The sequence below is a fragment of the Stegostoma tigrinum genome, chromosome 44 (assembly GCF_030684315.1).
Source record: "Stegostoma tigrinum isolate sSteTig4 chromosome 44, sSteTig4.hap1, whole genome shotgun sequence".
In the NCBI taxonomy this organism is placed as follows: domain Eukaryota; kingdom Metazoa; phylum Chordata; class Chondrichthyes; order Orectolobiformes; family Stegostomatidae; genus Stegostoma; species Stegostoma tigrinum.
The window spans coordinates 9,292,788-9,307,428 of NC_081397.1; the positions used below are offsets into that span (position 1 = coordinate 9,292,788).

The 14,641-nt window shown below is 40.5% G+C and overlaps 1 protein-coding gene and 1 long non-coding RNA gene across 2 annotated transcripts in view; both read right to left on the reverse strand.

Moving 5' to 3' along the window:
• LOC132206967 (uncharacterized) overlaps positions 1–14,641 on the reverse strand; it is a 405,704-nt gene that overhangs the window by 324,536 nt on the left and 66,527 nt on the right. The gene's annotated exons all lie outside the window — the stretch shown is intronic.
• Positions 1,706–14,632, reverse strand: LOC132207063 (uncharacterized). Its single transcript, XR_009443277.1, has 4 exons — positions 14,449–14,632; positions 14,125–14,205; positions 8,734–11,133; positions 1,706–2,847 (listed from the first exon to the last, which is right to left on the reverse strand). It is a non-coding gene; the product is annotated as an uncharacterized LOC132207063 (long non-coding RNA).

Genomic DNA, 14,641 nt, shown 5'->3' on the forward strand with positions numbered 1-14,641 from the left:
CTCAGCTGGATCCAATTGCCCACATTATATCCCTCGAAATCCTTCCCTTCCATGTACCTGTTCAAATGTTTTTTTTTTAAGTGTTGATATTGTGCCTGCCTCAACAACTTTCTCTGGCAGCTGATTCCACACGTGCTCCACTCTCTCTGTGAAGTTGGCACCCCTCAGGTCCTTCTTAAATTCTTGCCCTCTCACCCGAAACCTATGCCCTCCAGTTTTCAATTCCTCATCTGTGGGGAAAAAAAACAAACATGATTTGCATTTATCTGACCTATGGGCCTCATGATTTTATACATCTGAATAAGGTCACACTTCATTCTCCTACGGTCCAAGAAATAAAGTCCTACCCTGGCCAACATCTCGCTATAACTCAGGCCCACTAGTCCTGCATAAATCTTCTTTGAACACTTTCTAGTTGAACTAGGTCTTTTTTACAACAGGGTGACCAAAACTCTACACAATAGTCTGAGTCTATTCTAAATGCCTCGATCAATGAAGGCCAGCATGCTGAATTCCTTCTTCAGCACCCTACCCACCTGCGACACTGCTTTAACCAAACGACTTATCTGTACTCCTTGGTCCCTCTGTACCACATCACTAATCAGGGACCTTACCATTTACTATACAAGGCTTACTATAGTTTGACATTCCAAAGTGCAACACCTCACACCTATCTGCATTGAATTGCATTTTCCAATCCTTGGCCCACTTCCCCATCTGATTAAGATCCCTCTGTAATTTTCGATAACCTTCCCCACTATGAACGATACCGCCTAACATTGCATCATCTGTAAACTTACTAATCATGCTTTGCACATTCACATCCAGATCATTTATGTTAATAACAAATAACAAAGGTCCCAGCACCAATCCCTGTGGCACACCACAAGTCACAGGCCTCCAGTCCGAGAAACAATCTTCAACTGTCACCCTCTGCTTTGTACCATCAAGCCAATTTTGAATCCAATGAGCTAGCTTTCCCTGTTCAAGTGAGCCACAACACACTGCAGCATCCCGGAGTTTCATAAAGCCAAGGAAGAACACAGATAGTGTCTTTAGAAATGACAGTTACTCAAAATGCATTGTTCGCAGATGCCACACAACTGATGACAACAGGAAGACACAACACATCCAGTGATAGTAGTCACCAGACTATGCACTGAGGGTGTGAAATAACCACCAGGTTACTCTACCCCGTAAGAATCATGATAGCCCACGAACTGACAGCCGCTGTTGAGAATGAAGGATCCAACATTCACAATTAGCAGAACCAATGCGATTTACAAGATACCATGCAAATACTGCCACAAACCTTACCCAAGGCAAACCGGTAGGAAACCCGCCATCAGGATTCATGGACATCAACTCGCTGCCAAAAGTCATGGCCAACTACCACTCACCTTAATGCACGTGGATAAAGAGGGACACCTGTTTGACTGGGACAAGGTAGCCATCAGAGGACATCCCAAACAAAGACATGCACAAGAATTCAAACTAGAACTCCATTAACAAACATGTCCAGCTGGACACCACACACCAACCACTAAGAAACCAATCTGGAAGTGTTGCTCACCACCCCAGCAAACTGAGGCACATAAATAGCAAGAAGGACAGAATACCAACGTTTCATTCACGGTGCACTGATGATGTTGTGTAGTATGGTGATGAAATGTCTGTGAACAAACTTACAAGCTCAGTGAGCAAGTCAACAGCAGCATATTTAATGAACTGACCCTGACATTTCAGTGAAAGCGATTATCAACATGTATCTGTCAATTTCCACAATTTGACTGTCACTGTGATCAAACTCTGTCAGTTTCTGCTTGGTGGCCATGTGAGTGCAGTTATCAATAAGGACGTTTCAGATTCCGCTCTGTGAATGAGAGTAATTATCAAACTGTACATGTCAGTTAGTTTATGCTGCGTATAACTGGGAAGGCTGATTCCAGAATTTGCAGTTCTTGCTATGTCCAAGGTTGTTATCAATCTGTTCCTGTCAAGTTCGTCCATTGGATATGTGCGTGAAAGCAATGTGCACCTATCATTTGCTTCTCTGTCAATTTGCAAGTCCTGTTACCAAGATGTACCTGTGAGAACCTACTCTGAATATTTGAGTACAGTCAGCAATCCGTGCCTGTCTGTCTGTCGATTTGTGATTGCAGTTCTAAGTTTGTAGCTGTCACTTTGCTCTGTGAAATTGGGAGTGTTATCATCAATATATTCCTGCCAGTTTCAGTCTCTGTGAATGCGAGTACAGCAATGAATATGTGCATAATAGTTTCTATTATGTGACTATGTGAACATTTTTCATCAACCTTTTACTTGCAGTTTCTGAAGTATTAATATGGTCAAATACCATTTTTTTCCTGTCTGACCCTGCAATATGAATGCTTGAGTTTAGGTAGTACTACTCCTAAAAGTGGATCAGTTGTCAGGCAGCCAATAATATTATCGGTGGACGTGTGATTCATTATGTGAAGTTGATATTTGAGTAATTCTATGCAGATTTCCTTCAATTCCTGATGGTATACTTTGGACAAGGATTCAGTCTACCAATCTTCAAAACTGGTGTAAATGTCAATGGGTTATTTTAGGTGAAACCTGTTCAAACTGGGTATTTTGAATGGAGAGAGAAGCAAAATAAAGTGGCATTCCTCTGTCTTGTTTTATTGTCGGCTTTGACGTGTCTGACTGGAAATTAAAGCTCAACGTGTGTCTGATTCAATCTGCTCCGTGACTGGGGAAAGGATGTTCTCATGCTGTGATAGTGGGAACATATCTGCTGTTTGTTAGGAGGAGCTTTGTACTGAAGAAATGATACATTGTCTTGTTCCTTCAAGTGTTTGTCTGCAGGAAGGAAAACACAGATAGCTCCTGTAAACCGTCATCAGATGGGTGTGAAAACATTTAACTGATCAATTCAACATTTTGCTAATAAACATTCAGATATTTAAATTATCACTAGGAATTCTAACAGAACTGTGGGTCTGATTGCACTCTTGCCCTGAGCTGCACTACATTTGATCAATTTTTAAAACTTCAACTCTATTTGAGTGATGCACAGAAAGTAACCAACTCCCGTACAGCTCCATGACTGGAACTACCTAATGCAAGCTTGTCTGTGCGTATGAGTTTAGTTACTGATCCATTCATGTCAGTTGCTACCTGTTGAATGTGTGAGTGTAGTTATCAATGTGTCCCTCTAAATCTTTGGCAAATTACTTCTGTATTACACAGCAGAGACTGACAGGGAAACATTGGTCCAGACCAATCATTGTAAAAATGGTACAGAACAGAAGGAGGTCATTTGGTGCATCATGTCCATGCTGACCCAAACACCCCCAGATGGCCATCACAATCACACCTTCCTGCACACATCCCATAGCCCTGCAGGTTTCATTCGATTATCCTTCAGAACTTGGTCCATATGTGACAGACCATCAAAAGAGGAGAGCCAGATTATTTTGTGAAGAATTTGGAAACTAAAATTTAATACTGAGGACCATTGGGTAAGTACCCAGGTTTTAGATAATGAGATTTTTTTGAAAAGAACCGTTGTTATGGAACAAGATGGACAGCCACACTCCATTGATCCTTCAATCTTCCTGCATTCGAAAACTGAGCATTTTAAATGTTTCATGTAAAGTGGAGAGCCAGTTACCATTTAAATTATTATTTTTTAAAAAATAAATGTCCATGATTATAAAATCTTCTGGCTTACAACAGAACAAAAAAAATCTAGCTCCACAAGATGAAGAATTTGAGAACAATCCTGCGATAAAGGTGGAGATGGTAGTTCCCCTGCCACCGTGAAACATTTATGGAAATTGAATGCTGGCTGAATGGATGTAATTATTGGCTTGTTGTTTCTAATCATTGCAGGCTTGGAGAGACAGGACTGTTTGCTGTGCTGTCGTTGTCTATGACTAGATATGTGTGAGTGATAATCATTTTGTATAGATCATGTTTCTGTTAGCTGGAGTTTAAACGGACTGTTAGTCCTTGGATCACATCTTTAGTTATGATGATTGTATTTTGAACTAGTTCTGAGTCAGTCAGTACCTGTATCTGTCAGTCCATCCACATGGAAACAAAGCTGAGTATTATTACAGGTCGCGTCGCACTACCTCAGAACAGAGGTTCAACTTCAGAACACTCATTTCCATACTCATATGCTGATAGACTTGCTGAGATTTTGCAGCAATTTCTACTTTTGTTTCTGATTTCCAGCATCTGCAGTTCCTTGGTTTTTCTATTTGTCAGGAAAATGTGTTTGAAGTTCTCATGATTTATTTGTTATGTTTATATATGGGATAAATATTTATCAAAAGGAACAATTCTGTCCAAATCAGTTACTGGTAAACTAAAATGAAGCGTCACTCTCAACACAAAACCAAAGTTGTTGGAAAAGTTCAGCAGCCCTGGAGGCATCTGTACATGCAGTTATCAATTTATACTTGCTGGTTTCTATGATGTGAATATATGAATGTAATAACCAATTTATATCTGACAGTTTCTGTGGCATGAATATTTAAATACAGTTATCATTCTGCCCCTGTCAGTTTCTTCTATGCGAATGTAATCATCAATCCTTACCTGTCAATTTCAGCTTTTGTCAATTTGTGAGCATAGCTATCATTCTGTCCTTGTCAGATTCTGCTCTGCAAATGACAGTAATTATCACATTTTACACAGTTCTGAGGAAGCATCACCAGACCTGAAACATTAACTGATTTTCTCTTCGTAGATGCTACCAGACCTGCTGAGCTTTTCCTGCATGTTCTCTTTTTGCTCCTGATTTACAGCATCAACAATTCTTTTGTCTTTTTATGTTAGATTTTACCTTTCAGTTTCTGCAAATTGAATGTGTGAATCCAGTTGTCAATCTATGTCAGTTTCTGCTCTTCAATGAGTGTAGTTATCAATTTTCTCTGTCAAATTCTGCTTTGTAAATAACTAAGTATAGTTATCTCTTTGTTCTTTGTATATCAATAACTACACTCTTGTATTCACGTATCAGAAAATGACACGGATAATGACAATTAGGCACACATTCAGAATGCAAAAAAACTGACAGGTACAGATTGATAAATGTATGCACACATTATAAACATGTCGAGATTGAGATGAATGAAATGACATAAATGGATCAGAAACTAAACTCATATGCACAGACAAGCTTGCATTAGGTAGTTCCAGTCATGGAGCTGTATGGGTATCGGTTACTTTCTGTGCATCAATCAGTTGGAGTTGGAGTTTTTAAAATTGATCAAATGTAGTGCAGCTCAGGGCTAGAGTGCAATCAGACCCACAGTTCTGTTTGAATTCCTGGTGATAATTTAAGTATCTGAATGTTTATTAGCTAGATGTTGAATTGATCAGTTAAATGGTTTCACACCCATCTGATGACAGTTTACAGGAGCTGTTTTTTTTGTGTCAGTTTCTGCTACATGCTAGCATGAGCATATTTACCAATCTGTAACTTTCAGTTTCTCCTGTGTGTATCTGACAGTGTAGTTATAAATCTGTTATAACAAGGCACAGAGCTGGATGAACACAGCACGCTAAGGAGCATCAGGGGAACATGAAAGCTGATGTTTTGTGCCTGGGCCCTTCTTCAGAAAATTGAGAGTGTGTGAATACATTTATCATACTCTCCCCATCAGTTTCAGCTGTACGAATGAATGAATGTAGTTGTCAATCTGTCCCTGTCAGTATCTGAAATCAGAATATTCAAGCATGTTTGTGTAATTGTCAGTCTATCCCTGATAGTTTTTGCTCCATGAACGTGAGGTTTTGTTTTTAATATATTCCTGTCAGTTTCTGCTTGGGGAATGTGTGAGCATTTTTATAAACCTGTACCTATCAGATTCTGTGTCATCAAGACAGGAATTTAGTTATTAATCTGTACCTGTTATCTATGGTTTTGTGAAGAACTGGGTGTAGTTATTGATCTGCATTTGTCAGGAGCTGGCACGTGAAGATGTGAGTGTAATTATCAATCTGTCCCTCTCAGTTTCTGCTGTGTCATATGTGAGTTTAGTTGTCAATCAATACCCATCCATTCCTGCTTCATGAATGTGGGAGTGCATTGCAAAAAAAAAATCAAATTTCTGTGAATGTGCAAATGCAGATCACAATCTCTACATTTTTATAATGTGTGCATACGTTTATCAATCCGTACCTGTCAGTTGTTTGGCATTCGGAACGTGTGCAGAACTGTCATTGTCCTTGCCGTTTTCTGATACGTGAAGACAAGAGTGTAGTTATCGATATACAAAGAATAAAGAGAACAAAGAAAATTACAGCAGAGGAAAATGCCCTTCCGCCCTCCAAGCCTGTGCCGATCGAGATCCTCTGTCTAACCTGTCATCTATTTTCTAAGGGTCTGTGTCCCTTTGCTCCCTGCCCATCCATGTACCTGTCCAAATATATCTTAAAAGATGCTAATGTGTCTGCATCTACTACCTCCACTGGCAACGCATTCGAGGCACCCACCACCCTCTATGTAAAGAACTTTCCACGCATATCTCCCTTAACCTTTCATCCTCTCACTTTGAACTCAGGACCCATAGTAATTGAGTCCCCGACTCTGGGAAAAAGCTTCTTGCTATCCACCCTGTCGATATCCCTCATGATTTTGAAGACCTCAATCAGATCCCGAACCACACTCTCCATCTTTCTAATGAAAATAATCCTAATCTACTCAACCTCTCTTCATAGCCAGCACCCTCCATACCAGGCAACATCCTGGTAAACCTCTCCTGCACCCTCTCCAAACCGTCCACATCCTTTTGGTAATGTGGCGACCAGAACTGTACACAGTATTCTAAATGTGGCCGAACTAAAGTCTTATACAACTGTAACATGACCTGCCAACTCTTGTACTCAATACCCCGTCCGATGAAGGAAAGCATGCTATATGCCTTCTTGACCACGCTATTGACCTACGTTGCCACCTTCAGGGAACAAAGGACCTGAACACCCAGATCTCTCTGTTCATCAATTTTCCCTAGGACTCTTCCATTTACTGTATAGTACGCCCTTGAATTAGATCTTCCAAAATGCATCACCTCACATTTGCACGGATTGAACTCCATCTGCCCAACTCTCCAGTCTATTTATATTCTGCTGTCATCTCTGACAGTCTCCTTCACTATCTGCTACTCCACCAATCTTAGTGTCATCTGCAAACTTGCTGATCAGACCACCTACACCTTCCTCCAGATCATTTACGTATATCACGAACAACAGTGGTCCCAGCACAGATCCCTGTGGAACACGACCGGTCACAGGTCTCCAATTTGAGAAACTCCCTTCTACTACTACTCTCTGCTTCAATGATATGTGATTGTCACTTTCTTCTCTATGGCTGTGAGTGTATTTTCTCATTTCTGCCAGTCAGATCCTGCCCTGTAAAGTTTGAGTATGTTCCACAATATTCATTCTATGGTACAGTTTAAGTTTTATTCCAATATTGGTCAGTCTCTGGTTTGAATGTGTTGAGTTTAATGTGCACATTTTTGTTGCAAGTTCGCTGTACGAATCATTCTTAATTGAAAGTCAAAAAACTTGGTATCTGCTTGAATATATGTTGTTTTCTGTCTGTTTTCAGGTCAATATTTAATTTCCTTCAGGTAGATTTAAAACTTTATATTCGGCAGTGGGTTCTGCTATCCTGTTTGTGGGACAAACAAAGTCAATGGCAATATAGGTTTCAATCTGACACTTGTCCTGATGTGCAATTCCTCCAGTTTGTACAAAAGGAAAAAAAAACTTCAGTTACCTCTCTCAGTCTAAGACACGGTGAGATATTTGGAGGTACATTGAATGTCTTGTTCAATCTACTACTTCATGGGAAGTAATTATGTCAAAAAATTCATACAATTTTTTTGATGATGTCGCAAACAATTGATACTTAATTTATGACCATGGCCATTACCATGTAGTTAAATCCTACAGGGAGTGCATGGAGATTGGAGAACTGAGCTCACTTTTTGTTCTGTTTGTCTCTTTCATAGAAGGCTAGCTCTCTGACCTGAAATCTGAGAGTAGAAATCATTTTTAGTGTTACATGTGCTGAGGCTTGAAGTGTACATGGTCTTCATGGCTATTAGATGTTGAGGAATGTGTGTTGGAACGGTGCATGTATGTATTTGGAATACATTGTAAATCACTCAGTAGGGGGTGTGTATGTGTGCGTGTGTGCGCACTTGTGCAGTTTATGTTATGTGCTCTCAGTAACCATTTTATGTCACACATTTGGAAGTCACATTATTTCATTCTTCTCTCTATGCCTGGGACATCAATTTGTCAAAACATAGACACAGCCCTGATCAGTTACTGATAATGTGAATGTTTTCTTCCATATCTGTACTCACACTGTGCGAAGTAACTGTGTAACTGCATGAACTATTTCTTCACCTTGACAGTAACTTGAAAAACATGCTTACTAAATGCAGATTTACTGCAGTTCCTCGGTGTCCGTCTCAGATGAAGATTCAGTCTGTGACTTCACAAAAATGTCATAAATGTCAGGAGGCTATGAATGAAGAAAATTATAGCAACTGTGGAGGTGTGCATTGGAAAGAGAGAAAACAAACCACTTGTATTTTGTTGCTTGTATTTGACTGTTGGCTTGAATGCATTTTTCTGGAAATTAAGTTCAACGTGTCTCTGAATCAAACTGCTCTTTGCCTGTCGAAATGATGCATTCTGACAGCGGTAACATACCTGCTGTTTGTGAGAAGCAGCTGCTCACACTTGGCTTTGCACCAAAGAAATGATACACTGTCTTGGTCCTTCATGTATTTGCCTGGATGAAAACAGAAGAGAAACATTCTGTAAATCAGCATCAGCCAAGTTTGACAATCTCAAACAGATTAACGTACATTCAGTTGATAATTATTAGGATGTTTCTTTTCTTCAACTTCACCTGACAATGTAGCAGAGCTCCAAAAGCTTGAGATTTTAAAATAAACCTATTGGACTATAACACAAATCATGAGACTTCTGCCTTTTCTTTGAAGCCATCAATTCAAACACAGGTCTAACTCAGCGAGGTCCAGAAACTGAACAATTGCACAGCTGCATCTAAAGGTGCTACCTGAGGATGCTGTAATATTGACACAGTTTGTGTCACCAGATCCCAACACACTAACTGTTGTAAAGAAGAACAACAGACACTATTTCGAATGTTTTTGCTCGAGACATATAATCTGTTGACTCCAATCTGCGTCCTTTACAGGATTCTTATATTTCCACCATCTTGCCTGTGTTTCCACTATTCTTTGCACAATGACGATAAACAGTGTGAAACAGTAGCCAAACAAGCAGCATTTGGGGCAGGGCCACCAATGGCATGGACTGCTTTTCCCAATAATTCCCAACAACAAACATCAATGGGTCATTCCCTAATTCCCTTCTCTCCCACTGTGAAGAAAGCAACTGCGGCTGTGGGGAAAAGGGCAGATAATGCTTCAAGCTGAGGCATCGGCCCTTTGTGGAGCGATAATAGAGCTCTTTCCCAGGTCATGTTAATAACTCCCTGTCTCCAGCTCTCTCAGAATTGAATGAGCAATGTTCGGGCTGCCCAAGTCTAAGAGACACCGAATGGCTGGCAGCTAAGCTGTTCCTCTAGCCCTGCTGCATATGACTGACACGTGGTTAAACAGAACGAATGAAAAAAGCCTGCTCCAGCATTTAACAAAGACACAATGGTACTTTTGAGAAGAGGTTATTCCGAGGCAAAAGGGAGCATTGCACAAACAACAGCTGCAAGATTTGTTGGAGACAGTTTGAAGGTTTGCAACAAAGATTGAAGGGGACAGTAAGTTCTGCAATAAACAAACAGTTGAACTCATGGGATTATGGCTCATAAAAAAAATCTACAGAATCAAACAAGTTCATTAAAATTGATAAGCAATTGATTTCAGTCCCTTTAATGAAAGGATGTTGTCCCATTAGATGAATATAGTTAGTTAGGACAAGGGGTGTCAATCATCCCAAAGACAGCTGGCCTAGCTCATCATGAAAACAGCAGATAACTCCATCTTGCAGCAATATTCACAATATTAAGAAATTGGTTCCAGTTAAAGATCCTTCAGATAGATTTCAATGTAATTCTAAATCTATATATATAAAATAAAATACAAATATCACTAAAAGCATCAGGGGAGAAGATTCAAACATGGGTATGAAAGTTAAATTCGTCTCCAGAAGGTTTCCTATGTCACTAAAGGAATGCCTGGTGCATCCTGTAAGAAGCAAATGGCTCACAATTCATTAGCTATAACAGAGCTAAGAGTATGGGTATGCATAAAGCGTTACATATAACTCACTTTATAATACAATTAATATCATGAATCTTATAGCAACTTGTAAGAATAAACTCAGCAATAGTAAGCCCTGCCAATGCTGCAGTTAGAGATAACACAATGTGGAGCTGGAGGAACACAGCAGGCCAGGCAGCATCAGAGGTGCAGGAAAGTTTAAGTTGTGGGTCAGGATTCTTCTTCAGAAGCATCAACTTTCTTGCTACTCTGATGCGGCCTGGCCTCCTAGTAGGAGTCAACTGTCTGTTTTATTATAATTCAGACAGTGGGAAAATAAGAGGAGTAACAGAATTTAATAGAGACACAAAATTAATACAATTGACAGCAGAATTCAAGCTAGCCTGATAGGTAAGCGATTCTGGGGCATGACTGAAGGTGTACGGCCAGTAACTTTTTAAAGCGAATTGATAGATGTATGGAAAGATCCCATGGCCTGGTGATTACACTGTCTGATAATGTTTAACAGACATTGTGGTGAACCTTGGCCTGGCTAATAGAGGGTCCAGCTTCAGTTAGGAGTTTCAAAGGATTGGTTGTATAGGATAAGGGGAAAGGCACAGTGATCCAGTTGCATTGGATCACTGTAACAAAACGTATAATAGTGTATTCCACTGTGAGAATCAGAGTGTCATCAATCTCTCTTTCCAATCTGAGATAAAGATTAATGATGTAACTGCATCTTCAAGAGGGGTGGCTGTGGCCCTCTCCCCGCATGATCCGGTGAATGGTTGACGAAATACTGCGATGGGCCTGAATTCTGCCTGCCCCGAGTCTTTGTCCTAGGTCTGGAGTTTCAGTCCTGCAGGGAATCAAAGAAGTGGATTGAAAATTTGGCCCATTCAATTTGCTCCACTGTACAAGGACAATATCTGATCCAAGTGAGCTGTTAACTATCGTATTCATTCACCTTGACCGTTATCCCATAAATATTAATTCAATGTTGAAAGAACATACAGAGAAATGAAAGAAATGGGACATTCTCACTGAAGCAACACGTAAGTATTGGATGGCACCCTGTGTCACAGTGGTATCTAGATGGAAGTGGTCGTGGGCTTGGAAGGCACTGTCTATGGAGCATTGGTGAATTCCAGCTGTGCATCTTCTGGAAGGTACACATTGCTGCTTGAGCATTGGTATTTGAGGGAATGGACGTTTGCGGATGTGGAGCCAATCAAGTGTTTCTCTCCTGGATGATATCTTGCTTCTGGTGTGTTTGTGGAGCTGCACTCATCCGTGTAAGTGGGGCTAAACCATCACATTCCTGACTTGATCACATTAGATGTTGGACAGGATTTGTGGAAGCAGGAGACCAGACACTCACTGCAGGATACCCAGACTCTGAACTGTCCTTGCAGTATCTGTATTTATGTACAGAATCAGCTCGAGCATCACAGCGTCCATGAGTGAAACAGAATGGAAACAGACCCTTTCATCCAACTGGTCTGCAATAGATTAACATCCCAATCTGACCTCGTCCCATTTGCCTGCATTTTGCACATATCCCTCTCATGTCGACCTGTTCATCTACCCATCCAATGGTGTTTAAAACTTATCATTGTACCCTCCACTAGGCGTACTCTGTCAGCTTGTTCCAGACATGCCCCACACTCTGCACTAAAGAAATCTCCCTCAGGTCTCTTTTAACATTGACCCTCTCACTGTAAACCTATGCCCTTAAGGTTTGGGCTCCTCCACCCGAGAAAAAGAGACCATGGCTATTCACCCTATCCATGCTCCTCATGACTTTATAAACCTCTACAAGGTCACTCCTCAGTCTCTGATGCTGCAGGGTAGAAAGCCCGAACCTGTTCACCCTCTCCAAACAGTTCACACCATCTAGTCCAGCTAACATCTCTAAATATTTACTGCGCCCTCTCCAGTTCAACAACTTCCTTCCGACAGCAGGTTGGCCAGAACTTTAAGCAGTAAAAAAGCACATTTCCTGTACAGCCACAACATGACATCTCAACTCCTATTCTCAATACACTGACCAAAGAAGGAAAACACTTGCTTCACCACCTTATCTACTTGCGACTCCACTTTCAGTGAACTACGCACACAAACACCTTGGTGTCTTTGTTGGGGAACACTTCCCATGGCCCTCCCATTCACTGTCGAACCCCTCTCCTGTTTTGAACAATGAGAATGTGTGTGTTATTATCATTCTCTTCTTGTCAGTTTCTGCAACATGAACAAGAGCAACTATTAACGTATGCCTTTCTGTTTCTGTTATGTCTATTTTTGAGTTGAGTAATTGTTGCAAACATACCAGTTTTTGCTGTGTGACTGAGAGAGTGAAGTTCTCAATCCAAAATAATCAATTTCTACTCTTGTGCATCAAAATAGTTTTATTCTCTGGCCACCAGTGATATTCTGTGACTGTGCTTCAATCTGACAGAATAGTTATGAGGGTGTAGAGAGAGAGCCTTAATCCCATTTCCATTTGCGGTTTATGAGCTTTCTGTCAGTCTGAGGGGGTAAGGAGGTGGAGAGCAGATCATATTCCCAACAATCTGTGGAAACAGTTGAAGAGTACAAATGTTCTAGAGCAAGTACAATGGGCTGAACGGCCTGCTTCTGACATGTACTTGATCTGTATTTCTGAGGCATTTTCATGAATCCAAGTGTTGGATAGTGCGTCAGTGTAAAGATATCATGTAGAAATGGACAGACAAGCTTATTTTTCTTTTAAAAAAGCTGGCCTTGTAAGTCAGTGTAGGTTGTTTCCAGTTTTACTGAGATACTTAGTTTCACTTTGTACTGGGATATTGAATTTTTTTTTCATTTATTTATTTGGAGAATTTTATTCTGTATCTGACAGACCATGCTGCATTCTCTACTTGTCAGGCTTTGGCAGAGAAAGTGCATTTGCAATTCACATTATTTAATTTCTGTGTCTTTGTATGGGACATTATTCATCAAAAGATAATTTTAGTCCTAAATAAAAACTCAAAAAACTTCAGGTGCTGCAAGTCAGAAACAAACATGGAATTTGCAGGAAACGCAAAGCAGGTCTGGCAGCACGTGAAGAGAAATCATGGTTAACTTTTCAAACACTTCCTCAGTTCTGCGCAAAGGTCACTGGATCCGAAACATTAATTCTGATTTCTCTTCACGCATGCTGCCAGGCCTGCTGAGCTTTTCCAGAAAATTCTGTTTTTGTTTACTATTTCTGTCCTCAGTCACTGATCAACATCAAAAGTTTCCTTCCATATTTGTACTCAATACCTACTCCATATAATGGTCATTGTAACAACTTGATCTGTTTGTATCAGACTTAAATGGAACTGCAGATGCTGGAGAATCCGAGATAACAAGGTGTGGAGCTGGATGAAGACAGCAGGCCAAGCAGCATCTCAGGGGCAGGAAAGCTGACATTTTGGGCCTAAACTTTTCATCAGAAACATCAGCTTTCCTGCTCCTATGATGCTGCTTGGCCTGTTGTGTTCATCCAGCTCTAAACCTTGTGATCAGGTTGTATACCTGGATTATAACTATAAAAATACCCTCGCTTAATGTGAATTCAATGTAGTTATTGAGAGTATATTTGTGACATAAATTCAATCTATTCTCTTCAAATGCTGTGAATGACAATGGGCTGTCAAAGATAAACTTGACTGGAACTGGGCTAGTTTATATTGAGAAGAGAAAAAAAGGTTACATTTGTATTTATTTGGTGGCATTTGATTGCTGGTTTGATTGTTGCTTTCTGGAAATTGCGTTCAATGCGAGTCTTACTTAAACCGCGACTGTGGAAAGGACAGTCTCCGCTCTGACAGTGGGAACATACCTGCTGTTAGTAGGAGCAGCTAGTCACACTTGGTGTTGCACCACGGAAACGTGACATTGTCTTGGCACATCAGATAATTGCCTGGAGAAAGGCAAAAGAGAATTCTCCCGTAAATCGACATCCACCGAGTTTCAAAATATCAAAGCTCATCAATAGAAAATTTCGTGAATACTCATGATAATTCCTTGTTTTAAAGCCAACGAGTCGAACAGAAAAGGGTCCGGTTACACAACTAACCCGGGTTCCTCCTCTTTCTTTTAGCGAAATTCTAAAACAATTTACTAAGATACAAAAACTAACCAGATCCACGAATGGAATGCTTACACGGTTCAATATCCAGCTCCCAATACACGAACTATTGAAGGGAAGCACAACAGGCACGATTTCAAATATTTTGCTGGAAACTCTTAATCCGGTGACTGCTATGTTTCTCCTTCGCGGGATGAGCCCGTTTGCACACACTGCTTTGTTTTATTCACGGTTCAATGCAAACTCGCAACTAACAGCGTGAAACAGC